The 15,173-nt window shown below is 41.3% G+C and overlaps 1 pseudogene; it reads left to right on the top strand.

Moving 5' to 3' along the window:
- LOC115131825 (poly(rC)-binding protein 4-like) overlaps positions 1-15,173 on the top strand; it is a 48,622-nt pseudogene that overhangs the window by 13,331 nt on the left and 20,118 nt on the right.

Below are 15,173 nucleotides of genomic sequence, written 5' to 3'. Positions count from 1 at the left end.
ACAGGGGAGAGGCGTTATGCTGTGAGGTGTTGGTTTATCTGTTTTTTAAAACCAGGTGTGCTGTTTATTTGATCAATATGAGATGAAACGGAGTTCAATGCAATAATGGCTCTATATAATACTGTACGCTTTCTTGAATATGTTTTGGATTTGGGGACTGTGAAAAACTGCTGGTGACATGTCTGGTGGGGTACAGTAAGTGTGTGTGTCAGAGCTGTGTGTAAATTGACTATGCAAACAATTTGGGATTTTCAACACACTTATAAAAAGAAGAAGTGATGCTGTCAGACTCTCCGCAACTCTCAGAAAAGAGAGACTGGCATGCATAGTATTTATTTTAGCCCTCTGATTACAATGAAAAGCAAGACATGCTGCTATGTTCTGGGCCAGCTGCAGCTTAACTAGGTCTTTCTTTGCAGCACTCGACCACATGACTGGACAATAATCAAGATAAGACTAAACTAGAGCCGGCAGGACTTGCAGTGTGGAGTGTGGTGTCAAAAATACAGAACAACTCTTTATTACAGACAGACCTCTCCCCATCTTTACAACCATTGAATCTACATGTTTTGACCATGTCAGTTTACAATCTAAGTTAACACAAGGTAATTTAGTCTTCTCAACTTGTTCAACAGCCACACCATTCATTACCAAATTCAGCTGAGATCTATAACTTTGCAAATGATTTGTACCAAACACAATGCTCTTAGTTTTAGAGATGTTCAGGACCAGTTTATTACTGGCCACCCATTTCAAAACAGTGCATCTCTTTAGTAAGGGTTTCAGTGACTTCATTAGCTGTGATTGCTGATGGTTGAATCATCAGCATACATGGACACACATGCTTTGTTTAATGCCAGTGGCAGGTCATTGGTAAAAATAGAAAAGAGTAGAGGGCCTAGAGAGCTGCCCTGTGGTACACCACACTTGTTTGATATTAGAAAAGCTTCCATTAAAGAAAACACTCTGAGTTATGTTAGCCTGTTGAGTGTAGGGGGCAGTAATTTGATGTTTGGATGAAAAACGTACCCAAATTAAACTGCCTATTTCTCAGGCCCAGAATCTAGAATATGCATATAATTGTCAGATTAGAATAGCAAACACTCTAAAGTTTCCAAAACGGTCAAAATATTGTCTGTGAGTATAACAGAACTGATATTGCAGGTGAAAACCATCAGTCATTTGTGTCAGTGTTAAGCATGCAGAAAGTCTGTTGTTCAGACTAGTAGTTATTCTTATTTTTAATTTCACCTTTATTTAACCAGGTAGGCCAGTTGAGAACAAGTTTTCATTTACAACTGCGACAGTACAAACTCTGACGATAGTTGGGGGGCAATCAATTCACATATGGTGTCCAGGGCACAACTGTGAGCTGAGGGGGGTCTATGACAAGCGGCAACAGTGAGGGACTTATTTCTGGAGAGATGGATCTTTAAAAGTAGAAGCTCGAACTGTTTGGACATAGACCTGGATAGTATGACAGAACTCTGCAGGCTATATCTACAGTAGATTGCAGTTCCTCCCCCTTTAGCAGTTCTGTCTTGATGGAAAATATTGTAATTGGGGATGGACATTTCAGAATTTTTGGTGACATTCCTAAGCCAGGATTCAGACATGGCTAGGACATCAGGGTTGGTGGAGTGTGCTAAAGCAGTGAATAAAGTAAACTTAGGGAGAAGGCTTCTGATGTTAACATGCATGAACCCAAGGTTTTTACGGTTGCAGAAGTCAACAAATGAGAGCGCCTGAGGAATGGGACTGATGCTGGGGGTTGCAGGGCCTGGGTTAACCTCTACATCACCAGAGGAACAGAGGAGGAGTAGTATGAGGGTACTGCTAAAGGCTATAAGAACTGGTCATCTAGTGCTTTGGGACCAGAGAATAAAAGGAGCAGATTTCTGGGGGTGGTAGGATAGGCATAGTGTACAGACAAGGGTATGGTAGGGTGTGAGTATAGTGGGGGTAAACCTAGGTATTGAGTGACGATGAGCGAGGTTGCATCTCTGGAGGCACCAAATAAGCTAGGTGCGGAACTCCGCGCGTGGGGGATAGGACAAGGGGGCTATCTGAGATATATTGAGCAGGACTAGGGGCTCTGCAGTAAAATTGTGTGTCATTTAGTGATTTAGTGTAATAACCAAGTGGAAAGTCAAATGTATTTTGGGGGGAGAATGTTAGAATGTTTTTCGCGTAATGACTTTAAAACTTTTTTTGTGAATATGTACCCAGGTAATTAACCTTTCTAGGGTAGGTGGGATGGTAGCGTCCCACCTGGCCAACATCCAGTGAAATTGCAGAGCACGAAATTCAAAAATACTAAATTCAGATATTTAACATTCTTGAAAATATATCTGTTATACATCAAAATAAAGCTTAACTTCTTGTTAATCCAGCTGCCGTGTCAGATTTCAAAAGGGCTTTACGGTGAAAGCAAACCATGCGATTATCTGAGGACAGCGTCCCGCATACAAACACATCAAAAACATATTTCAAACAGGCAGGTGCAACACAAAAGTCAGAAATAGCGATATAAAAAATGCCTTACCTTTGATGTTCTTCTTCTGTTGGCACTCCAAAAGGTCCCAGTTACATCACAAATGGTCCTTTTGTTCGACAATGTCCTTCTTTATATCCATAAAAACTCTGGCACATTTCAGTCAATAATCCACCCATTTTCCCTCCATCAAAATGCACACAAAATGAATCCCAAATGTTACTAATAAACTTTTCCAAACAAGTCAAGCAACGTTTATAATCAAACCTTAAATACCCTAATATGCAAATAAACAATCAAATTTAAGATGGAGAATCGTTATTGTCTTTACCGGAGAAAAATACCAAAGAACACGCTTTCTTTCACGCGCTTGGAAATACTACAGCCAAAATGGGAGCCACCTAGAAAAACCACAATTTCTGGGTCATTTGTCCAAAAACCAGCCTGAAACTCTTTCTAAAGACTGTTGACATCTAGTGGAAGCCCTAGGAACTGCAATCTGGGAGTACTTGGCCTTATAATTAAAGTAATAGCCATTGAAAATATATTAATATTGGAGGGGGGGTTTATCCTCAGGGTTTTGCGTGCCATATCAGTTCTGTTATAGCGACAGACATTATTTTAACAGTTTTAGAAACTTCTGAGTGTTTTCTATCCAGATCTACCAATTATATGCATGTCCTAGCTTCTGGGCCTGAGTAAAAGGCTGTTTACTTTGGGCATGCTTTTCATCCGGATGTCAAAATACTGCCCCCTACCCCAGAGAGGTTAATCAGAATTTAACCAATCGCAAACAGGACTTGTGTATCTGCCTTAGCTGCTCTCCACCCTGCCTCCGCCCTGTCCTCACCCTACAGTGCAGTCTGGTTCCTCGCCATTTCCCCTGCCCTTAGTTCTGAGTAGATTTGAGTTCTAATTTAGAACAGAAGGGCTCTGTTCATTCTGGAACGCTGGTGCTTGGGATTTTGGGAAAGGGTTAGTTCAGAGGCTCACCACTGTCCCCTCACCTTGCAGACACAGAGCACATGCCCTGTTACCAGTCCAGAGAGCAGCACATAATGATCCTTCCACCCATTAACTCCTAATGCAATAAAGTGCTAACATTTCCACCGTGCCCTACAGCGTAATAGCGTGCCGTTAGTTAGCGTGCCGTTACGTAAATGTATGCGCTATGATAATTACATGTATTTCGGAGCATGATCCCGAATGCACACAAAGGTAAACTTCTCTTTCAATGATAAGAGAGTGAATGATTGTTTTTCTGTTTATCTGTAGAAAGCATCCTCTGGCCACAATTTTGTGTAACAACAGATAGTTGTAAAGGACGTCACAATGCTTGCTTAGCGAGTACCACTTCCTCCCGTTTCGGCCCATACCTGGCACAAACTCGGAACCTGTGCCTTGCAAGCACGTGAACACCCTGCTGAAGCGTCTTCCCAGTCGGCGCAGGGCAAAAAGCTAGCTATTCACTGGCGCAATTGGGGACACCTCAAGCTGAGGAATAAGTTTCACACATCCCTCATGAGGCATGAATATATAGTAGTAAATTAGCTGTGGTATCCCAGGAGGTCTACCCCGGGGGATGGTAATAGATGAGAGGTACGTGAGGCGATGTTGGCTCCCTCTGCTGGGAATACGGGAGCTGGGCACCCCGACACGGACAGGAAAGTGCCAACCAGCTGTGGAGGCTAAATAAAAGGAGCACGGTGGCACACCGCGAGGGAGATTGGGGAGAGACCAACATCAAGCCACAGTAGAGAAGAAGGACCGAGCCAAACCTAAGTGATTTTGTTTGTTATGTTTATTTTCTGTCTTAGTAAAGTTGTTTTTGCGGACTAAAACCTCCCTGTCTCTGTGTTAATCTTGGGACGCTCAATCCCAACACCCCACGGTATAATTGTATCAAGTCAAGCCTGTATAATTTTATCAAGTCAATCAATCAAATGTATTTATAAAGCCCTTTTTACATCAGCAGTTATCACAAAGTGCTTATACAGAAACTGTAACGGTTGTTGTTGGTGGAAGAAGAAGTAGACCAAAACGCAGCGTGGTAAGAGTTCATGTTGTAAATTTAATCAAAACTGAACATTAAACAAAATAGCAACGAGGAATAACGAGAACGAAACAGTTCTGTCAGGTGATACACACAAAACAGAAAACAACTACCCACAACTCAAGGGCGAAACCAGGCTACCTAAGTATGGTTCTCAATCAGAGACAACAATTGACAGCTGCCTCTGATTGGGAACCATACCAGGCCAAACACATAGAAATACAAACATAGAACAAAACATAGAATGCCCACCCCAACTCACGCCCTAACCAACCTAAACTAGAGACATAAAAAAAGGATCTAAGGTCAGGGCATGACAGAAACCCAGCCTAAAACCCCAAAGTCAATCTGTCTCTTTAAAGCAGAAGTTGTTTCTAGATCTTATCACCGCCACTCTACTTTGCTCTCTGGCTGATTCTGACAGACAAGCATTGCAATGCTGTGGTCATGAACAGGACACCACAGGCTTAGGCAAGCAGTAGCCAAGCTACCATATGATAGTCAGAGAGGGATGGCATGTTAGGTTTAAGCCTCTGCATGCATAGAGTACATAAATAAACTCGCTAGTTGAGTGAAGACAATAAACCTGCCTAGAATGGATGTCTCAGGAATAGCACCTCATCAAAAAGCAGATGCCATTTGATTTAACATGACCTTCACACATATGACATACCCCAATGTGCCTGCACAAAAACAACATGAACCCATTTACATCCACATGCCGCCCTAACACAGTTCGACCAATTTATAAAGGGATATGAAGAGGCTGGCTGATAAATAAGGAGGCACCTGCTGGAAGTCAGAGGAAGCGATCGTGTTTCTCAGTGATGGCTCCAACACTAGGACAGCAGCATACTGGGGTATTGTAGGCTAGGTGGAATGCACTTGGCGGACAGTCAGCTGCGGTCCTATTAAAACAAGTGGCCTTGACCAGACAGGGAGGATGGGATACATGAGTCACTCTAGAGGGGACAAGTGCAGAACATAATCCACATGTAAGGACTCCATTGTCGGCTGGACTGCTCTGAGTATCTCAGAGAGCATCGTGCAAATTAGACGTATCATTATTAGTGTTAGTGTAGAGGGCTGGGACTAATGTGTGTGTCTGTGAGTTATTATGTGGACTGCAGTGCATATAATGTGACAGTTGGGGTCGATTCCAATTCATTTCAGGAAATGAATGCAATTTAATACATCACTTGAAAATACCCATGGTAAAAACATTGGCAATTTTCCATTTCCATTTGTATTTTTTTACTACTTCCTGACTTGGCTGGGGCTGGAATGGCATTGAGTGAATGAATCTGGAGAATAACTCGATAAACAGTGATTTATCAAAATCACCAGCATGTGATTTCACAGTTCTTCATTTGTTCTTTGGGACTTTGCACTTAGTTTGCTACTGGTGTGGCAGCCAGCTATATATATTATAACCAACCCTGTACTTCCCTAACCCTGTACTTGAATTTAGATTATTTTTCAAGCATCCTGTATTATGAGATTGAGATGTGATGGTGGCTCTGCCTTGGGAAGGCCTTGCCATGCAAACCGGATATTTTCTCCATTGACTTCCTATTGGAAAGTGACATTCTAATTCATATCACATCATTACAATGTTGAGGTAAAACAACACAACAAATCAGTAAGGGTGTTTGTATTGATATCTAGTTGTATTGATACCAAACAGGTATCAAATCTGACATATTGCATTTTCTTTACTTTGTAGGACTGGGGAGGGACAGAGAAGAGAGAGAAAGAGGAAGAGGGAGCAGCAGCCTTCGTCTGACAGCGTGACCATTGGATGAGCCTCGTTCATGCGTCTCCCTGTGTGCAACTCCCACATTACTATGAACTGTGAGCAGGACTTTGGAGACGGGGGTCTGGGTGTGACCCTCACCCTCCGACTGCTCATGCACGGCAAGGTACGTATGAGGTGACGGTTTAAGTGAATGGAAATATCTGGGAATATATAAGAATAGTTGTTGGAAGAACTGTAGCCATACAGGAATTATCTGTAAGAGATTAGTTAAAGTATTAGGATGTAATTACAGTATGTAATATGATTTTCCTATTGACTCATGTCCCTGCTCTGCTTAGTCTGTAGAATTTAAATAATACAAATGAGAGATTTGTTTAAGATATTTATGTTGATTTAGCACATAAAGAGGTCGATATGGTATGTTTAAAGGAGTCTGTGTTTAAATATTTCAATAAATCTTGTATATCTTTAATTTATGAATTTTGTATTTTTTTCTTCTTGGCTTTTCAGGAGGTTGGCAGTATCATTGGCAAGGTGAGAAGACTTATCTTTTTCTTCTATCGTTTATGTTATTTATAACTATTTTCTGAAGAGATACAGTATTCAGAAGGGCTTTTTGATCCTTGAGATATGCTGTTATCACAAAGGGATGACTATTTTCAGATCAATGAAGACTATTTCTAGAGTTGTATTAATATTGTACTATAAATTGCACTATGGGAATTATCCTGTATTAAAAATAGACACTTGAAACCATGCCATTTTGTAAGTATTCATAAGCCAATCTATGTGGATTGATTTTCCCAATCAGTCAATATCTTTCCATTCTATTGTAGAAGCAAAACAAACATAAGGCCTCCTGACACACTTTGCTAACTGTATTTCCCAGTTGCAAATGTAATTGCTTTAAACCAACCCACTTAAAACCTTCTCCATTCCCTAATGCAGTATGGTAATCCATCAAACAGAAACATTAGTGCATTGACTGCAAACCTCCGGTTGAAACGGAGCTCCAAAAGGCATATTACCGTCAGACCCTTGTGATCAGTTTATAGTGTCTTCTAGGAGGGCGTGTAGGGTGCTCTCTACCCCTTCGCTGGCTCCCACTAGCCCTGCAGCCTTGAAATAGAGCACAGGCTAAGAGAAAGAGAAAGCCGGAGGAGAGGGATAAAGAAATATGGGGGAAGAGAGAGTGAAGGAACGAGGGGGAAACCGACACAGAGGGGATGAGAGATTGAGAAAGAGAGAGGGAGAGAGAAAAGAGAGAGAAAAAAGGGGATAAATAGATATGGAGAAGAAGTGGGAAGGTGAGAAATGCTGTGTGTGGCGGTAACCAGGCTCTCCATCCACGTGTGTTAATAACTCCATTCTCCCTCCTCATCTCTATCTCTCGGCTAGGCTTCAGCCCAACATCCTCTACAGTATCCCAAATGACACACCAGCATTCTATTTAGTGTGAAATAACAGTGTGGCTGAGTACACAAAATAGTATGGGTGCGTTTTTATTAGGAAACATCCGGTTGTCAATGTCATGGGTGTAGTTGGTAGAATCGTTTAGAAGCAGGAAGAGAGAATGATGGGCTGAGGCCAATATAAAAGTGACAGATGGAGTGGCAATCTAAAGCTGGCAGAGGAGGCATGACAGAGGTGTGACTTCATTTTACTCCTGAGCCTGGGTGGAGTGACTGACTGGCTGGCTGGCTAGCTGACCGCTGGACCCACAGAAAGGATCTCACAAGGACAGGACAGACGTTAGTCGATAATAGAAGAGTAGATATAGATGTGAACAAAAAGGGGCAGTTTTTACTGTATTTACTATATTTTATACATTTAGGATGTGATGAGAATACTGTATGTCAGTGGCTTTGTGCTAAACGTCTCAGACTGAAAAAGGACTCTACTTTTCTATTCCATGACAGCTTAGGTTACTTTTCAATGGAGGGGAAATAGAGTCAACATGAAGAAAGGTATCAGTTTAATAGGGATTGGAAGTGCAGGCAGATTTCCAGCTGCAAATTGAGGACACACTGAGAGGCCAGTACTTTTTAATAAACAAACCACACACCTCACTTCAACGCTGTCTTTCATCTTCCTCTTTCCCAGAAAGGAGAGACGGTGAAAAGAATACGGGAGGAGGTATGTTACCAGCTTCCTATCTATCAACACTGTCCATCATATGTGTACGAGTGCTCGACATTACCATAATGCATCCAGTGTAAAGCCTGTCATTGATTGATTAAATAAATGTATATCATCTAGCTCCAAAGCTATCAATATCACATCTGGTATCTGCGTCAATATGCTTTATTTATCTGAAATCTTTATGTTCCAGTTATTGTGTAGTACAGAAGTGTACCATCACAAAAAAAAGGTTATCGTTCAAGGCAAAACATAATCAAACAGGAGATAGTGTCTAATATTGTTTGCGATGCGTGGTGTAGAGTTCCATTAATATTAAACCCAAAAACCCTCTGTGGATGTTTGAGAAGGTTGACTGGCGATACAGAACAGCCTCATAGTCTGACCTGCCCATTGGCCACTCTTCTCTTTCAATAAATCTCTCCCTTTTTCACACTCTCTCCTTCCATATCTTCTTCTCCATTTTTGTGGTGGCAGGTGGCCGAAGGGTTAGAGCGTTGGGCCAGTAACCGAAAGGTTGCCCGATCATATCCCAGAGCTGCCAAGGAACAAATCTGTCATTCTGCCCCTGAACAAGGCACTTAACCCACTGTTCCCCAGTAGGCTGTCATTGTAAATAAGAATTTGTTCTTAACTGACTTGCCTAGTTAAAAAAATAAAAAATATATTTAAAAAATCTGCCTCAGTGTCAAGCTCTCTTTCTCCCTGTTTCTTTTTTATTCTAAGTCTCTCTTTCCCTCTCTCCCATTTTAAGTCCAGTTTTTTTTTAAATCTCTGCCTTACCCCTCTCTCTCCCTTTATGTCTCTCTCTTATTTCTCCCTCATAAACCTCAAGGGTGCAGTTGATCCGATGGCACTTGATTCATTCTGTACAAAAAGTAATTAGATTGCCATTGTGTTGGTTCAAATTACTCTGACTCCTGATGCAAAGCTATTATATTTTACTTTATGAAGCAGAATGATAAACATAGGCAGTTAGACTGAGGGAGCATGTAGCCCTATACAGCCACTGGATTTGTCTGCCAGTGAATCAGTCATCCATGCTAGTCATCCGTCCACCCAGTCCGTCAGTCAGACAAACAGGCCTTTAATTAGTTCCCCCTATGTGAGGCTCTTTGGCTTCCTCCCCAGGCCCTCTCTGTCTCCACATTGTCAGAATGACTCAGTGGGATAACTGTAATAAACATCATAGAGGTTAAAGTACCATCATACCTCTACTACACGCGTGTCCACTCTCCATTCCCCAGGGCTCTGGAGATAAATTAAATGACATTGGATGGAGGGATCAGAGTACCAGCCTGGGGTTAAATTACAGCGAGGTCAATTCCCTGTATGATGATCCTGCTATTTATTGTTAGTTATCTGTAGGACAGGGTGTATTTACTGGTCTGGAGTTTGCTAAATTTGACCTTTTATTTTTGTCCTTCATCCATATGACTCTTTTCCCCTTACCCATATCACTTCCATTTACTTTACTTCCTTACTCATGCTAATCCCATTCTGTCCTCCTTACCTTGCATGTGGCCCTCACCCTATTCTCTCCATCCACCCAACATGTGCTCTGCTCTCATCCTTTTCCCTCTTCTAATATAATGTTAATAAAGTGGGACCCTAGTTCTTGGTCTGTCTCCCTATAGAGCAGTGCACGAGTCAACATTTCAGAGGGATCATGTCCAGAGAGGATCATCACCATCACCGGCTCTACAGACTGTGTCTTCAGGGCATTCACCATGATCACATACAAACTGGAAGAGGTAAGACAACACAATCACTGTTTCCCTAGGAGATGTTCTTAAGCGGGGCAAAGCTGCCCCTCGGCTTCAATTGATTTGATGTACAGTACCAGTCAAAGGTTTGGACACACATACTCAACTCAAGGGTTTTGCTTTATTTTGAATATTTTCTACATTGCAGAATAACAGTGAAGACATTGTTTATGAAACAGTACATATGGAATAATGTAGTAACCAAATAAGTGTTAAACAAATAAAAAATATATTTGAGATTCTTCAAAGTAGCCACCCTTTTCCTTGATGACAGCTTTGCACACTCTTGGCATTCTCTTAACCAGTTTCATGAGATAGTCACCTGGAATGTATTTCAATTAACAGGTGTGCCCTGTTAAAAGTTAATTTGTAGAATGTATATCAAGGTAGAGGTGGTATATAGAAGATAGCCCTATTTGGTAAAAGACCAAGTCCATATTATGGCAAGAACAGCTCAAATAAGCAAAGAGAAATGACAGTCCATCATTACTTTAAGATATGAAGGTCAGTCAATCCGGAAAATTCAAGAACTTTGAAAGTTTCTTCAAGTGCAGTCGCAAAAAAACATCAATCTTAATGAGAAAACTGGCTCTCATGAGGACTGCCACAGGACAGGAAGACCCAGAGTTACCTCTGCTGCAGAGTATAAGTTCATTAGATTTAACTGCTCCTCAGATAGCAGCCCAAATAAATGCTTCACTGAGTTCAAGCAAAAAAGACACATCTCAAAATCAACTGTTCAGAGCAGACTGCGTGAATCAGGTGTTCATGGTCGAATTGCTGCAAAGAAAACATTTTTAACGGACACCAATAAGAAGAAGAGACTTGCTTGGGCCAAGAAACACGACCAATGGACATTAGACCGGTGGAAATCTGACCTTTGGTCTGATGAGTCCAAATTTGAGATTTTTGGTTCCAACCGCCGTGTCTTTGTGAGACGCAGATAAGGTGAATGGATGATCTCCTTATGTGTGGTTCCTACCGTGAAACATGGAGAAGGAGGTATGATGTTGTGGGAGTGCTTTGCTGGTGACACTGTCAGTGATTTATTTTAAATTCAAGGCACACTTAAACCTCTTACAGCTACCTCCCTACTTTTTTCTATTTCCGCCTGAAGACATACCCAAATCTAACTGCCCTGTAGCTCAGGCCCAGAACCAAGGATATGCATTTTCTTGGTTTCATTTGAAAGAAAACACTCTGAAGTTTGTGAAAATGTGAATTAAATGACGGAGAATATAACACAATAGATCTGGTTTAGATAATACAATGAAAAAAAACATGTTTTTTATTTTTATTGTTGTATCATCATCTTTAAAATGAACAAGACAAAACAAACATTCAGATCGGACGATGGGGACAATTTCAGTGAAAAACAGAAGAGGGCAACAGAGTACTTGTGCAAAGTTTCAGAATGATAACTTCTAAAATGAGTGTTCCTACATGACATTTATCATGAAGTCACCCAGGTGTCCCACACAAGTAGCCCAAATGTACCCAAGTGGCCAAATTGGTGAAGTTATACATTTTGAATGGATTAACTATATACAAAATACCAAAATGGTATTATAACACAACCCCCCAGAAAATGGAGAAATAACATGGGGGAAAAAATATACATTTACAAAATAACACTTTCAATATTTGGAAGACCCTCAGTCCTCTACGCAATATTGTGCTGCTGATGCCAGGTGCCATAGCAGTCTCTTTCTGCTGTAAAGCAGAGGGTCACCAAGCATGTGGTGCAGGTGATGGGGGACTTCATTTAGCAAAGAACACAGCGACGCCTCCATGCTGTGCCCTTTTGGCCCTGAGGCACATCCATGCCTGCAGAAATAAATTAGGGCAGATGAACACCACTTGTGGCAGGAGCAGAAGGGACAGAGGTAGAGGGGCCAGAACGTGGTGCAGTGGTGCTGGGGTGCTGTAGCCAGCAAGCTCCTTGATGAGCAGCTCTCTGAAGGCTAGCTGTGAGATGGGGGCTTTCCATTTCCTTGTGTAGGATGAATGCATTCACCACAGCAATGTCGATGAAATGATAGAAGGTTTTGTACCATTTCATCGTCTTATGGAGAACATTGTAATAGCCTATCAGCGCATCTGACAGGTCCACACCTCCCATGCCCTTATTGTAGTCCTTTATTGCAATTGGAATGGGGCCATTTTTTGCGGTCCATGCCCCAGTAGTGCTGAGACAACATGTGTCCGGCTGGATGAACCAGCTTCAGTGGGGGATGGACACCTTGGAACTGGGGGCTCCCATTCGGAGTCAGTGTCACTGTGAAAGAAAATGTTCAGTTAGAATAGTTTCACATATGAGCCCTGTATCAACAGGTATAATAAACATATATATATATAGAGTACAGGGAACATAAGGTTGAATATATTATTATAGACCTGCTAGATCTACTGTCTCATTTATATTATGACAGACCAGCTGTATCTACTGTCTCCATTTAACTTTGGCCATTGTTATGGGCCTGCCCCTCCTCTCAACAGCCTCAAATAGGCTATTTCATGTGGGGGTGGGGTGGGGTGGAGCGGCAGACACACGCATCTCAGCCATGCTCCCTCTAATCCACAATATGTATATATACACACACAAACATAGGCTATGGGTCATACACATACATACAAACATAGGCTATGGGTCATACACATACATACAAACATACCCCCACCCACAATGTATAGCCAACGTGTACTTTACAAATAAATCACAAATAATATTTTATATTGTTAATTTCAAACAACGGCATTAGCATGAGAAGAATTTACCAATCCAAAACTATGTCCTCTCCGTTCAAAAAATATTCCTCCATTTGGGAATCAAAGCTATGCTAGCTAAATGAATCGTCCTCCAACAATCTCTGTCTCACTTTCCCGATCAATTTCTTCTAAAATTGTGTGTACATCTGTATATCTAGACTTAGATTTAGCTTTCCCCGACTTATTCGCCATACTGATTAATATATAAACAGCTGAAGATGCGCTTTACCAAAATATTGCTGTGCGTAACATGCCTGGCTCCTTCCAGTATGAATCTTCAATGGCGAATGACCCTCTTTACGCCGGAGTTTACTACATGGGTTGGTCTTCCAACACATAAACATTACATATTGTCGTTTACCTCAGCTCATTGGCTATCTACCCAGCTAGATTTCAAGACGATCAGTGGTCATTGGGCTAAAATACAGTCAATCAACGAAACAGAGGTTATATCATTGGTGCACAATGATGTCATTACTTGTTGTCTTCAAATCGATTTCTTTCAGTCAATACGTCCCGCGAAATGACCCATCAAGTTTGGTTGTGTTACAAACAAACCAGTTGATTGCAATGAAACCAAACATGACTGGATAAAGTCACGTTTAGTGTGTGTATTTACATCGAATGTGTTGTCGAATATGGAATGAGACGGAATTTATCAATCAAAAGACCATTCATTGTGCAGCAATGAGCATTGAGATTGCAAACAGAGGAAGATCGTCAAAGGTAAACTATTTATTTTATTGCAATATGTGATTTTGTTACGCCTGTGCTGGTTGAAATAGTTATTTTTATGGGGCTCTGTCCTCAGATAATCGCATCGTATTCTTTCGCAGTAAATCCTTTTTTAAATCTGACAACGCAGTTGGATTAGCAAGATTCTAGGCTTTTGACCCATGTGAGACACTTGTAATTTCATGAATGTTTAATATGACTATTTATGTAGCGATCACCGTATGTTGTCAAATTTAATCACGCTAACGGGTTCGGTGCGCAGAGAGGTTAATCAGCATGGCTACCACAGCATTCTGCAGTGATACTCCATCCAATCTGGTTTGTGCTTAGTGGGACTATCATTTGTTTTTCAACAGGACAATGACCCAACATACCTCCAGGCTGTGTAAGGGCTATTTGACCAAGAAGGGAAGTGATGGAGTGCTGCATCAGATGACCTGGCCTCCACAATCACCTGACCTCAGCCCAATTGAGATGGTTTGGGATGAGTTGGACTGCAGAGTGAAGGAAAAGCAGCCAACAAGTGCTCAGCATATGTGGGAACTCCTTCAAGACTGTTGGAAAAGGATTCCAGGTGAAGCTGGTTGAGAGAATGCCAAGAGTATGCAAAGCTGTCATCAAGGAAAAGAGTGGCTACTTTGAAGAATCTAAAATCTAAAATATATTTTGATTTATTTAACACTTCTTTGGTTACTGCATGATTCCATATGTGTTATTACATAGCTTTGATGTCTTCACTGTTATTCTACAATGTAGAAAATATTCAAAATAAAGAAAAACCCTTGAATGAGTAGGTGTGTCCACACTTTTGACTGGTACTGTATAATTTCCTGGTTTCCAATTCGGTAAAATGTTTTTATTTATACTGTACAGTTCATTATGCAAATTGAAGATATCGTGGAAAATCATTAGTCACATTTAATAGCAAGGTTTCCTCCCAGGTTGGCTTCTACTGCTGATTATTTTGACACTGGATACCAGTTAGACGTTTGCTGCTCTTAGTGCAAGAGCCTTTTAGTTTCTCATTATAATACTGCAGTGTGAAGTGTAACTAGCACTGGGCCTTTTATGCAGCATAGAAACTTATTCAAAAGAGCTTCACATTGGAACAGCTCAGACAACAGGAGAGGAACAGACAAGTGTCTCCATGACTTTTATAGACAGTATATTGCATTGAGGGAGAACATGCATCAGTGCTCCAGGTCCATTGATGAAAGAACAGATGATAATGTGTTAACATGCTAATTAATTAAACAGATGAGGTTTGTGTTTATATTTATCCATCAGCAAACTAATTAACATGGTAGATTCAGGAACATTTCGGTTGGTCTACCTGCAGTTACTCCCCGCATAGTCGGGCCAACGGTGTCTTAACAAATGCTGGCTGGGAGCGCGCGGAACTGCATTCATTAAAAATGTTAAGCGCTCACCTCTTTCCAACCCTACTGTCAGCCGAAA

The sequence above is a fragment of the Oncorhynchus nerka genome, linkage group LG7 (genome assembly GCF_034236695.1).
Source record: "Oncorhynchus nerka isolate Pitt River linkage group LG7, Oner_Uvic_2.0, whole genome shotgun sequence".
NCBI classification, from domain to species: domain Eukaryota; kingdom Metazoa; phylum Chordata; class Actinopteri; order Salmoniformes; family Salmonidae; genus Oncorhynchus; species Oncorhynchus nerka.
The sequence above is the reverse complement of the archived record's forward strand: the minus strand, read 5'-3'. Positions and strand labels throughout refer to the sequence as shown.